The sequence below is a fragment of the Arachis ipaensis genome, chromosome B05 (assembly GCF_000816755.2).
Source record: "Arachis ipaensis cultivar K30076 chromosome B05, Araip1.1, whole genome shotgun sequence".
Lineage (NCBI taxonomy): Eukaryota > Viridiplantae > Streptophyta > Magnoliopsida > Fabales > Fabaceae > Arachis > Arachis ipaensis.
In genome coordinates this window covers 75,347,884-75,360,305 of record NC_029789.2, presented here as the reverse complement: position 1 = coordinate 75,360,305, position 12,422 = coordinate 75,347,884, and the positions used below count along the sequence as shown (strand labels likewise).

The following is a 12,422-nucleotide window of genomic DNA, read 5'->3' as shown; positions in this document are numbered from 1 at the left end:
ACCTCTGACGTGGAATGGGAGCTAACTTGCAAAGTTAATGAGAAAAGTAATCGCCAATAACGCCCCCGAAGCCATCATAGCCCACGTTAAGAGTCACGTTAACTTAGTTAACGTGAACTCTAACGTGGAAGACACTACAAGAAAATAAGCTTTCTGCCACGCTTTTAAAGCGTGTCGAAAAGTGCTAAAAAATGTGCCGATAGCTTTTCGCCACGCTTTTTGAGCTATCGGCACGCTTTTGAAAGGGTCACATCTGCCAGCGTGCCGGTTGCTCTATCGCCACGCTTTTGTGGATCTATCGGCACGCTTTCTTTTTGGCCACGCTTTCAACTCTTGCCATGCTTAAAAGCGTGGCCATAGGTGTTAATCTATCGGTACGCTTTAAAAACGTACCGAAAAGTTCACATATCGCCACGCTTTTGAAGCGTGCCGATAGAGCACATACAGCCACACTTTTGAAGCGTGGCTTTCCCACTAAAGCCTTTTGCCACGCTTTCAAAGCGTGGCCTATTCTTTTGTCAAATTAAAAAAAAAGGAAAAAATTAGAATGCATAATAATAATTGAAAAATTACAATTCTATAATAATAATTAAAAAGAGAAAATTAGAAGGCATAAGAATTGATTTTTTATTGATTTACATGAATTATTTACATGCTATAATAATTTAAATTAAAACTATAATGTTCCCAAAGATATGAAGGATGGAAAACCAAAATGTGATATACAGCAGAACTATGATTAACAAAAAGTTGATGTGGGAAGAACTCCTGCTACCATTTGCTTTTAAAACTCCTCATCTTCACTGGCCGCATCTTCTTCCTTATCATATTTTTCATTAGCCCTCTTCATGCTCTCCTTCTCCTTCTCCCTTTTCTCCTCCTGCTTCAGCAGCATTATAACTTTCCATAGCCTTCTCATATTCTGCTTTAAGCTTAGCAACTTTATTGGAATAAGGCTTCTTCTCCTGAACCACACATTAAGAACAAGGTGGATCTGTATCAAGAAAAAGAAATACGTAAGTTAGGGGTACTTCACTAACTATATATTGACAATTTATATATAATAATAGTCACAAATATAAGATATATAAAGGCTTAATATAGATTAGTAACTTCAACTTGTGTAATATTATATGATTATCTTGTGTTATATATAAATAAATGTATTAAAAACTAAACCCCTAAAGTGTATGTTCCAAAGCCAGACCATGACAATAGTAGCCACTGATAGAAGGTGAGCCACAAAGGAATCAAAATCATTTGCTAAACAAACCATGCATATTAAAGTTCAGATCAGTTCAAGGACATTTGCTAAACAAACAGAGGAATCAAAACCATGCTCAAATTCTCAGGAAACAGCTCAAATTCTCAGGAAATAGAGGAATCAAAATGTTTACAATCAATTAACCTAAAAATAGACAATTGAAGAAACAAGTTCAGAGCTCATAGACCCACCTCGGTTTATTAACAAGAGAATTAAAATGGGTGATGCAAAAAACAAAGAAACTCAGAGAGAGACAGAAAAAGAAACAACCTCATGAATATATAATGTAAAAATTGACCTGATCAGATTTGCCATCACTTTGTGCACTGATAAAAATAATAATAGCAGTAAGTAGAAGTAGAAGTAAAAGTATCGATATGAGGTGCTCCATTAAATGATTCACATCTCACCATGTAAACTTTTATATATATCAACGAGTTAATTGCCTTCTGGTTTTACCAACTTAAATATTGGATTATACAAGGCAATGGATTTGTATGTATTAGCCAACCAGCTGTTGCAATATAAAATTAGGAGCATGATAATGAATTAAGTAGACATATAGACCAAACACAAAAGGTTTAATTCTTGCAAGAAAGAGGATTTTATAATTTCAGAAATCATTGCATCTCCATTATCACAGTTGCAGTTTTATTTACCTCTTTTTACTGTATAAGATGAAGAATGAGTTTTAATAATACCCATGCACCCCTTCAACAAACTAAAGCATGCATAACAAGCATTTGTTATAGAAACATTTTCACAAGTATAGTAACCATCAATTAAGACATTTGTTTCCTGTTTAGAAAATCTTAATATCAAGGTAATATTAATTAAGAAGTAATAGCTAAGTCCAATTGTTCTGACAGTTAAGTACCATTTTTCTTGCTAGAACATGCAATACGAGCCCCAATGCTTAGCCCATCAATACAGTTCATGGCAGCAACCCTTATAGCCTAAAATAAAATTCAAAAGATTGAAACTTTGGACCAAAAATAACAAAAACATAATATAAGATGAGTACTCAAATCACGACAATGTTATCAGTATGAAAAAGGACGAGAATTGTGGTGTTGTCTAAGAAGCTATTGTATTGAGTTGTTCATATTAGAGAAGAAGAAGCAGAAGAAGAAACAAGTCATGATGTGTCTCGTCATATGAAGTCCAGTGAGGTATTTTCACAAACAACAAATATTCAAGAAACAGAAAATGAAAAAAAAAATCCCAAAACAGAACTGAAATTCAAGGAAACAGTTAGTTAGAAGTTAGTACCCGGGTTGGGTAGATGAAGTAGATCAGAATATTGTATAGCTCCACTGGATGCTTCTCACAGACAAAGCAAGCTGTTCTTTGAAGTTTTCCGGCAACATTTCCTTGTTCTTTGGGTTCCGGAAAACATTAATCAGCGTTATGGTGAGGGTTGAAATAGAGAAACAAAAAGGGATTAAATCTGTACCTTCTTGTGTTACGATGAGGGTTGAGCGCCGATTGAGGGAGGAACGACGATTGCGGGAGAGGCAGCGACGATTGAGTCAGCGTCGATGGAGGTAAGGTTTGAGCGAGAGAGAGCGAGCGCCGATGGAGGCCTTGCGAGCGAGACTGAATGCCAACGGAGGGCGCGCCGATGGAGGGTTCGTCGACGGAGGCAGCACCGATTGAAGTTTCCAAGAGTTACAAAAGTGGGATAAATGATTGCAAGAGAAGGATAGAGGGTTGCAAGTTAAGAGGGGGCTACGAGCTGAAAGATGAAGGGATTCTCACTTCTCAATGATGAAGAGGGCTGCGAGCTGAGAGGGCTGCGAAGGTTTAGGGTTCTTAGTTGAGTAATGAAGAGGCTTCGAGGGTTTGGTTCTCACTTAAGTGAGGGCTGTTTTGAGAGTTTTGATAAAAAAAATGAAGTGTTTGAGTGAGAAATTAAATTAATTGGGAACCCTATTGTCACATTTTTTTAGGGTTCCAAATCATTAGAGGATATAGGCACGCTTTAAAAATGTGCCCGTATCCCGACAAACCAGCCACGCTTTAAAAGCGTACCTGTTTCTCTCTATGGCCACGCTTTTGAAGTGTGACAAAAAAAAGGGTGGTCAAATCATAAATCAGTGGTCACCCTCATAAAAGCGTGCCAAAATCTCTCTATGGCCACGCTTTTGAAGCGTGACAAAAAAAGCGTGGCCAAATCACAAATTAGTGGCTACCCTCATAAAAGCGTGGCCATTGATCACTTTTGGCCACGCTTTTAAAGCGTGGCAAGAAAAAAGGGTACCGATAGGCCTTATTTCTTGTAGTGAGAAGACAATAAGGCCAACGTTAGTGACACTCCCCTTTGTCACTAACGTTGGACCAAGCTCATAATTGGCCACGTTAGTTGCCACGTTAACTTAGTTAACGTGGCTTCTAACGTTAAGGAGCAAAAGGGAAGCCAACGTTAGTGACATTCACCTTTGTCACTAATGTTGGCCAAGCTTCCATAAGCCACGTTAACTCCCACGTTAACTTAGTTAACGTGGAAGCTAACATGGAGAGAGCAATTGGTCGCCAACGTTAGTGACACTTACCTTTATCACTAACGTTGGGGTGAACCACCAAGAGCCACCATGAGCAACGTTAGCTTCCACGTTAACTTAGTTAACGTGCAAGCTAACGTGGATAAAGAGGTAATGAGCCAACATTAGTGACACTCACCTTTGTCACTAACGTTGGAGATGGCTAGCATGACTACGTTAGAAGCCACGTTAACCTAGTTAACGTGGACTCTAACGTGAGAAATAGGGGCACATTGGAACGTTAGTGACAAAGGTAAGTGTCACTAACGTTCTCGAAGGATTGGCAAGCTTACGTTAAGAGCCACGTTAACTAATTTAACGTGGACTCTAACGTAAAGAAGGGGGAGGCTCATCAATGTTATTGGGAAAGGTAAGTCCCAATAACGTGTGCGAAGGACCAAGAGGCAACGTTAGTGGTAACGTTTGTGCTACTAACGTTGAGGTTAACGTGGTTCATACTTGGGTGAGCAACGTTAGTGAAAAAGGTGATTGTCACTAACGTTCTCGAACACACACTTTCAATTAACGTTAACACCACTAACGTCCTGAGCTAAAAGTCCCTGCCTACTTCACACTTTCTCTCTGCAAGCAAAGCTAAGCCCAATGAAGAAGATAACTGCTTCAAACTCAGGATCCAAAGGCCCATACCTAAGACTTGAAGAGCCAACTAGAAGATCAGAAGAGTAGTATATATAGGAGTAGCTTTGAATTAGTTAGGAGGCTGAAAACTTTAGGGAGCCTTTGGCCTAGAATTACTCTCTGTATTTTACTTTCTCTGCACTTCTAGTTTACTTTCAGCATGTATTTTCCATCTTTGTTTTCATTTTCCAGAGCTATGAACAACTAAACCCCTTTCATTGGGTTAGGGAGCTCTGTTGTAATTTGATGGATCAATTTTAGTTTTTCATTCCCCTTCTTCTATCTTTTCTCTTGATTTTACTAGAAAGCTTTCGATCTTCATCCAATTGGGTAGTTATCTTGGAAAAGAAGCTATTCATACTTGGATCACTTCTGAACCTTGAAAGAGGAATGAAGGGATCATGCTAGAAATGCTTTCTTATGCTGGACCAAATTGGGTGTGGATGGATATGTGACTATAATCCTTCCAACACTTGATTTGGGAAATGCATGTGGTATAATCAGTGACCATACTTCATCTCTTCTCATGAGCAATTGACCAAGGAATTGGCTATTGATCAAGATTTGAGAGATTAAATTACAAGGAATTGTAATTCAATCACTTAAGATTGCCAAGGAGATCAATGAATGCATTGATTGAGGAATAGATGAAAATGAACTTGATCCGGAGAATGCAACATCTCCTGAGCCCAATGAACTCCCCATTTCTGATCTTACCCATTCTCTTTAATTTCTGCGATTTACTTTTATGAGCAATTGCCCCATCCCCATTTAAGATTCTGCAATTTACTTTTCGCCATTTACATTCAGCTCTTTATTTCCAGCATTTACTGTTTCCACTATTTACTTTTCCGTCATTTAATTTTCTACAAATTCCCAACTCAAATTCTGGTTCGCTCAACTAGAACATTCCTTTAATTAAAGTTGCTTGATCAATCAATCTATGTGGGATTCGACCTCACTCTATTGTGAGTTTTTACTTGACGATGAATTCGGTACACTTGCCGAAGGAAATTTGTTGCGAGACAAGTTTTCCACGTATCACAGGGCATCTTGGCTAGTTTTACTAGCCATTTTTTGTATGCTTTAGGGTGGTTTCATGCATTTTTCTAGGAAATAAGCAAGTATTTGGATGAAAATGCATTCACACCTTGATTCAAGTAAACATTGTGAATTTTGAATAATTTCATGAGAATTATGCATGAATTGAATGATAAAATGGATGATGCATGATCCCATGATTAAGAGCAAGACTTTGATGCACTTTGTTTGATTGATTTCAGGTAACAAGAAGCAAAGAAGAGCCACGTTAGTGGCTACGTTAGTACCACTAACTTGGCCACTAACGTGGAAGGAAGGAAAGTTGGAACGTTTGTGGGAACTTTAATGGCATCAACTTTGAAGAAGGAACAGCGTTAGTGGCAAAAGTGAGTGCCAATAATGCAAGCGAAGGTGCAAGAAGACCCACGTTAGTCTCCACGTTAGTTACATTAACGTGGGAACTAACGTGGAAGGAAAGGGAGATGCCAAAGTTAGTGGAAAAGGTGATCTCCACTAACGTTTGCGAAGCAAAAAGACCCACGTTAGCTTCCACGTTAACTACATTAACGTGGTAGTTAATGTGGGCAAAAGTCTCACCCAGCAGCCTGACCATGCCTTCTTCAAACAAGAATAACTTGAGCCACAAAGCTCCAAATGAGGTGATTCCAGTGGCATTGGAAAGTAGGATTCCAGAGCTTTCCAAGCATATATAGCACTACATGGTGGACACTAAATTTGAGGGAGAAAACCTGCCCCGAAAGTGCAAAGATGAAAATGGTATCAACCTGTAGTAAGGCCAGCTGACCTCTTCACCTTCCAAGAAGTATAACTCGAGTTGTAGAGCTCCAAATGATGCGCTTCCAAAAGCGTTAGAAAGTAGACATCCATGGCTTTCCAACAATATATAATAGTATGGGGTGGACTGATGGGACGTAGAAGCTGGTGAATTAAAAATTTATTAAAATGGTTACGTTGCAAGTATAGTTCTTAACTCACCGAAAATCTGCCTATCAATTTAGAAATATGTCACAGAGAGTTTAAATTAAAATTACTGGGAGTTTTAAGTCCCAGGTCGTCTCCCAACGAGTTGCAGAAAAGTATGCTGTTTTATTAATCAGATGTTCCAAGAAGTTGAGCTATGTAAATTGGAATTTAAATTGAGGAATTTTAAATAATATAAATAAAAGCCTTGACTGGAAATTGATTGGTTAGAATCTCTATCATTGATGGAGTGATTTTTAAGATTGATTTATAATTAACGGTTACTCTGTTTGGTTATCCTTAATAGGTAAGGGAAAGTCAAACAAGTTGGAATGCCAGATCTGTTCACAAGTTGCAACCCACTTAGTTCAAAGGGATTGGCGTCGGTGACAGGATAGCAATCCAACATTTAACCCAATTACAAATTTTTCCTTCAATCCTTCCAACTCAAGAGTTCCTTTTAATCAACTTCCCATCAAGTAAGGAAACTATTCACACATTGTAAATAAAGAATCCATAGCACATAAAAGGGAATTAAAAGAAGACATGATTATTGAAATTGAAATTGAATTAAGAAGAAATAATCCTTGCATTAATTAATCATAAAAGCATTCAAATACAAAATTGAACAAAGCAAAGAACATGGAAGAATGAAACCAAGTTAAGAAAACGAACTAGAATGACGAAGTCTTGATGAGGGAAATAACTCTTCTCAATGTTCCAATGCTCGGATCAATTCAAAATTAGAATACTCAAAACCTAGAGAGAAAAACCTAAGAGAGTAAAACTGGATCTAAAACTACTGAATGAATGTGTCTTGTTTCTGCATATTCTCTGACTCTAGTCTGCTGTTCCGGGCCGAGAACTGGGCCAAAAATAAGGTCCAAAATCGCCCCCAGCGAATCCTGCAGATTATGTAGATCGAACATGTCACGCGATTGCGTCATCCATGCGGACGCGTCGCTTGCGCTTTTTCCTCTCCACGCGTTCGCGTCGTCCACGCTACCGCGTCACTGCGATTTGCGCTCCTTCGCGTGGTCGCGTGAGCCATGCGACCGCGTCACTTCTCGCTGGTTATCTCCTCAAATTCTTGTGTTCCTTCCATTTTTGCTAGCTTCCTCTCCAATCTCCATCTCATTCATGCCGTATAAAGCCTGAAACACTTGACACACAGATCACGGCATCGAATGGAATAAAGGAGAATTAAAATTAAATAATTAAAGTCTTTAGGAAGCAATTTTCAAACATGCACTGAATTTAGGAAAGAAATCTAAATGCATGCTAAATTGATGAATAAGTGGGTAAGGATCATGACAAAACCACACAATTAAACACAATATAAACTATAAAATAGTGGTTTATCAACCTCCCCACACTTAAACATTAGCATGTCCTCATGCTAAATTGAAGGAGACAAGGAAATAAGTATGAACATGTAGAAACTCATGAAATGCAATGCAATCCTACATATATAAATAAATGCAACTATATGATTATTGTCCACTTAATCAAAAGTAAATAAGCCCTTCAAAATAATTACAAATCAAATTCCACTAATTCTATCATTATACAATAAAACCGATAAAAGTGCAAGCAGATAGCTTATAAAAGCAGGAAACATGAAAATTCAAGCATTGAACCCTCACCGATAGTGTATGTACGCTCTAATCTCCAGTGTATAAGGTAATCACTCTATTATTCTCTAGTCATGTTTTCTAACTTTTGTTTTTCTCCTAACCAATCAACAACAGTTAATATACCAATGCAAACATCATGAGGTCTTTTCAGGGTTGTAATGGGGCCAAGGTGCAGGTAAGGGTATACATATGGCTAAGTGAGCTTTATAAATTGAATCTTTAATTAACCTAAGCTCTCTCCTAATATACATATATTCTATATACTTTTAAATTCATGCCTAGCTACCCGTAATTCCCTTTTTTTTTTCAACCCATACTCATGTTTCAACTTTGTATTTTAATTCTATCATATGTGCATTGATCTTTGAATTCTGAATTTAACATTGGGGTAATTTTGTCCCCTTATTTATTTGTTTATCATCTTTTTTTTTTTTGAATTGAAATAAATAAAGCTTACCAATGCACATAGATTTTTTATTCTTATAGTTTCACATGAATAGGTATCCAAATTCCCTTTAAATTTTTATGGCACATCCCCTTAACAACTTTTGTTCCCACAATTTCCCATACTTAACTAGCACACACAATTCTATCTTAAGCTAACCAAAGATTCAATTTGGGATATGCAATTGTTTTTCAGCTTAAGGTTAGTAATGTGGTAAAATATAGAACAAATGGGGTTTTAAAGGCTCAAAGTGGTTAACAAGGGTAATTGAAAAGGGTAGGCTTGATTTGGATAAGTGAGTTTAAGCAATTAATGGCCTCAATCATGTGCAAGCATGTAAATATAATAAATATTGAACATATAAGATAAAACAAAATATAGATTACAATCATAGAGAAGTAAATACACAAGAATAAAATAATTATGGTTAAATAATGTAACCATACATAAAGGCTCAAATCTTTCACAGTTGTGTGTTCTTTAGCTCAAACATCATGTTCCAAATACAACTCAAGCAGATTTATCATAAAAATTTTGAAAAATTAGTGAAATTTTATTCCAAGGATAGATTTTTAAAAGCAACTTATTGTCTTTTCAATCAAGTAGAACATGCATGCAACTATTCTAACCTATGTAATTTATTCTATTCTATAAAAGAAAGAAAATCTAACTAAAATATCCTAATTATTGGTGCCAGAGAAGAGAATTTACCTCCGGAAGTCAGGTACTAACCGATCTCCCCACACTTAAGGCTTTGCACCGTCCTCGGTGCCATCTGTTAGAAACAGGGGTGGGCTGGTAGCAGTATCTCCATCATCGGGACCGTCATGGCTCCCTGTGCTAGTAAAGGAAGTGGAGTCCGGGGTGTCTGAGTCTCTGAAGCGTCCCTTGAGTAGCTCCTTGAGGTGTTTGAATCGGCGCTCGTTGCGGCGCTCTCTCATCTTTACTTTCTGTTCTTGCCGATCTAACCGTTCGATTATCTGCTGGAGCAATTTCTCAATTGTGGATGCTTGTGGTGTTGAAGAAGGATTATCTTCAACTGGAGCAGTAGGAAGGCTTGTAGTGGCTACTGAAAGTCTGAGGTATTTCCCGTTAGGGACATATTGATCATCCCGTGGAAGCATGGCTTTGGTGTCCCCAGCTCTGTAGGAGACTCCGGCTGCTGAGACAAGATCTGAGACCAAGGCGGGGAAAGATAAGTTGCCCGCAATTTGTACGTGTTCCATAGCATTCCGGATATGTCTTGAGAGATTCAGAGGTTAGTCTGTAAGGATGCACCATAGTAGAACAGCCATGTCTGTAGTGAAAGAGGACTCATCAGTGCTCGGAAAGACGTAATGGGACATGATCTGTGCCCATACGCGAGCTTCCAAGGTAAGTGCTGAAGCCAAGATTCCCTTAGGGCGGGTACGGTGGTATCCGTAGATCCAACGGCTGCCAAGTAATGCGATAACTCTGAGAACGGAGTCCCAGTCAAATTGGTACCTCTGGCACTTAAGTGCGGCTTCTTGGAAGGCGTCCATTCCTGCTGGAATAGGGGGGAGACTCAGAGCTTGCTGAATGGCCTCTTCTGTGATGGGGACTTGTTTCTGCCGGACATAAACAGACTGCAGGGTCGGCATGTAGAAGTTGGAGTAGAACTCAACTACCTAAGAAAGATTGACCTACCTTGGCTGTTTTCGTAGGAAACCCCATTGTCTTCGCTCAATTTGCGGCTCAACAAAGGTGGCAATATTGGACGGGAGGATAAGAAGGTATTCATTGTTATAGTTCCTTTCTGCCAGGATAGGGAATATCTGCTCACAGTAGCGATTGGAAAATCGCGCAGCGTCCTTTGCTGGAAAGTCTTTCTCCTTTTTGTCAACCTTTATTATCCTCTTGACTCGTTTTGTTGATGGCTTGACTGCGGTTGAAGAAGGCTCTGCCACTAATGCTCTTTTAGTTCCTCTTCTTGCTGGTGGTTTGGAAGTAGCTTTCTCTTTTCCTTTCTTAGTGGCCATCCTGAAAGAAGGGAAGAGAAAGTAAATCAAATTCAAAGAGATATACAGCAAGGAAGGAAACGGAAAAGAGGGTGATGGATGCACATTAAGATATGCTGACATTAACACATGCTCGCGAGTACGTGTGAAAAGCCAACGATGGAAAATAGCTAGTGCATATAAAGACAAATGAATGCAAGGTGTTTATTGGCATGCTGGCAAAGGGCATGAGTAGCATAGACCAAGCAATACTTTGTAACAAACCATCACATTTGTATTGACAATTAAATTCAATTAATAAAATAAGAAGGAGAATTTGTGAAAAGCAAGCATTGAATAGTAGAGTAAAGTAATGTAGAAAAGTGCATAGTGCTATATGGGCTTTTTCACAAACACATGGCATGCATGGTAAATAAGATATAAAAAGTATAAAATTGAACATGCAAGCAATTCCTTAAAAATAATAATTGTCAAATAAATTGTAACAAGTCACAAGCATATAATGAGGGATAATGACTCAAAGAATTTCTAATACCATGTAAAAAGGAAAAGAAAAAGAAAATAAAAATATATATAATATAAGAAGAATGATGGAAGAGAGAAGGAGGAAGAAGAAGGTAAAACCTTGTTAATGATGGTGAGAGAGATAGAGAGTGAAAGGTGAGATAGAAAGGGAAAGGGGGAAGGAAGAAAGAAGGAGGGAAAAGAAAAATTAGGATTTGGAGGAGTAGAAGATAAGATATATGGCAATTTTAGGTTGAGCTGTGCGGCGCATGCGATGCGGCCACGTGGGGCACGCGTTCGCGTGGGTGCGCGTCAGGGAGGGGGACGCGATCGCGTCGGTCACGCGGTCGCGTGACCCATGTTATTCATCTGGCGCGAGTGCAGCCTCGCTCCAGCACAACTCTCTGTTCAATTTAATTCAATTGCCAAATTGGGGTGACGCGATCGCGTGGGTCACGCGATCGCATGAATGCGCGTCATAAAATGGGTGACGTGGCAGCGTCGGTGACGCGGTCGCGTGACAAGGATTGTGCTTCCAGCACCAATCCAGCATCACTCTCGCACAAAATGTCGATGTACACCCTTTTACGTCGAAAATTCAGGGCATGCAGCCGCGTGGGGCACACGGTCGCGTGGGAGGCCATGATTTCCATGCGACGCGGTCGCGTCAGCGACGCGGTCGCGTCAGCGACGCGGTCGCGTGGGGTAACTTGTGCCATTGGCACGACTGCAGCGCTCCTCATGCGTAACTTTCTGTTCATTTTTATTTTTCTTTACTCCCCCTGCCACGCGGATGCGTCGCTGGTGCGATCACGTCGCGCGGAAAAAAAATTATTTTATTTTTTTTTAAGGAAAGATAAAGACATGTAATTGAAAGAGCACAAAAGCACTAATAAAGAGAAGAGTTACTAAAGAAGAAAAACTAAAAATGAAGAAAAGAACGATCATACCGCGGTGGGTTGTCTCCCACCAAGCACTTTGCTTTTACGTCCGTAAGTTGGACGCTCCAATAGCTCAATCTGCTGCGATGTGGGGGTCTTCCAAGCGGAAGATCTCAAGCTCCTTATTTTTCTGCACCTTCTCACCATGGTATAGCTTCAGGCATTGTCCATTAACCTTAATAAGTTCAGAGCTTGAAGGATGGCTTAGGTGATAAACTCCGTACGGTTCAGCCTTCTCTATTCTGTATGGACCTTCCCATTTTGATCTCAACTTACCGGGCATGAGCTTCAGTCGAGATTTGTAAAGGAGAACAAAATCTACAGGTTGGAACTCTCTCTTCTTGATGTTTTGATCATGCATAGCTTTCATCTTTTCCTTGTATATTCTGGAGTTCTCATAAGCTTCCAGGCGAAGGTTCTCCAGTTCCTGCAGTTGCAACTTTCTTTC

At 39.3% G+C, this 12,422-nt stretch overlaps 2 long non-coding RNA genes across 2 annotated transcripts in view; one reads left to right on the top strand and one right to left on the bottom strand.

Moving 5' to 3' along the window:
* On the bottom strand, positions 1,542-3,139 carry LOC107641905. The gene is made up of 3 exons (XR_001620501.2): positions 2,721-3,139; positions 2,537-2,643; positions 1,542-2,220 (listed from the first exon to the last, which is right to left on the bottom strand). It is a non-coding gene; the product is annotated as an uncharacterized LOC107641905 (long non-coding RNA).
* Positions 2,200-12,422, top strand: part of LOC110272181 — an 11,491-nt gene continuing 1,268 nt past the window's right edge. Inside the window, exons 1-2 of the long non-coding RNA XR_002363105.1 lie at positions 2,200-2,331; positions 5,472-5,475. This is a non-coding gene — a long non-coding RNA (uncharacterized LOC110272181). The remainder of the gene's footprint in view (positions 2,332-5,471; positions 5,476-12,422) is intronic.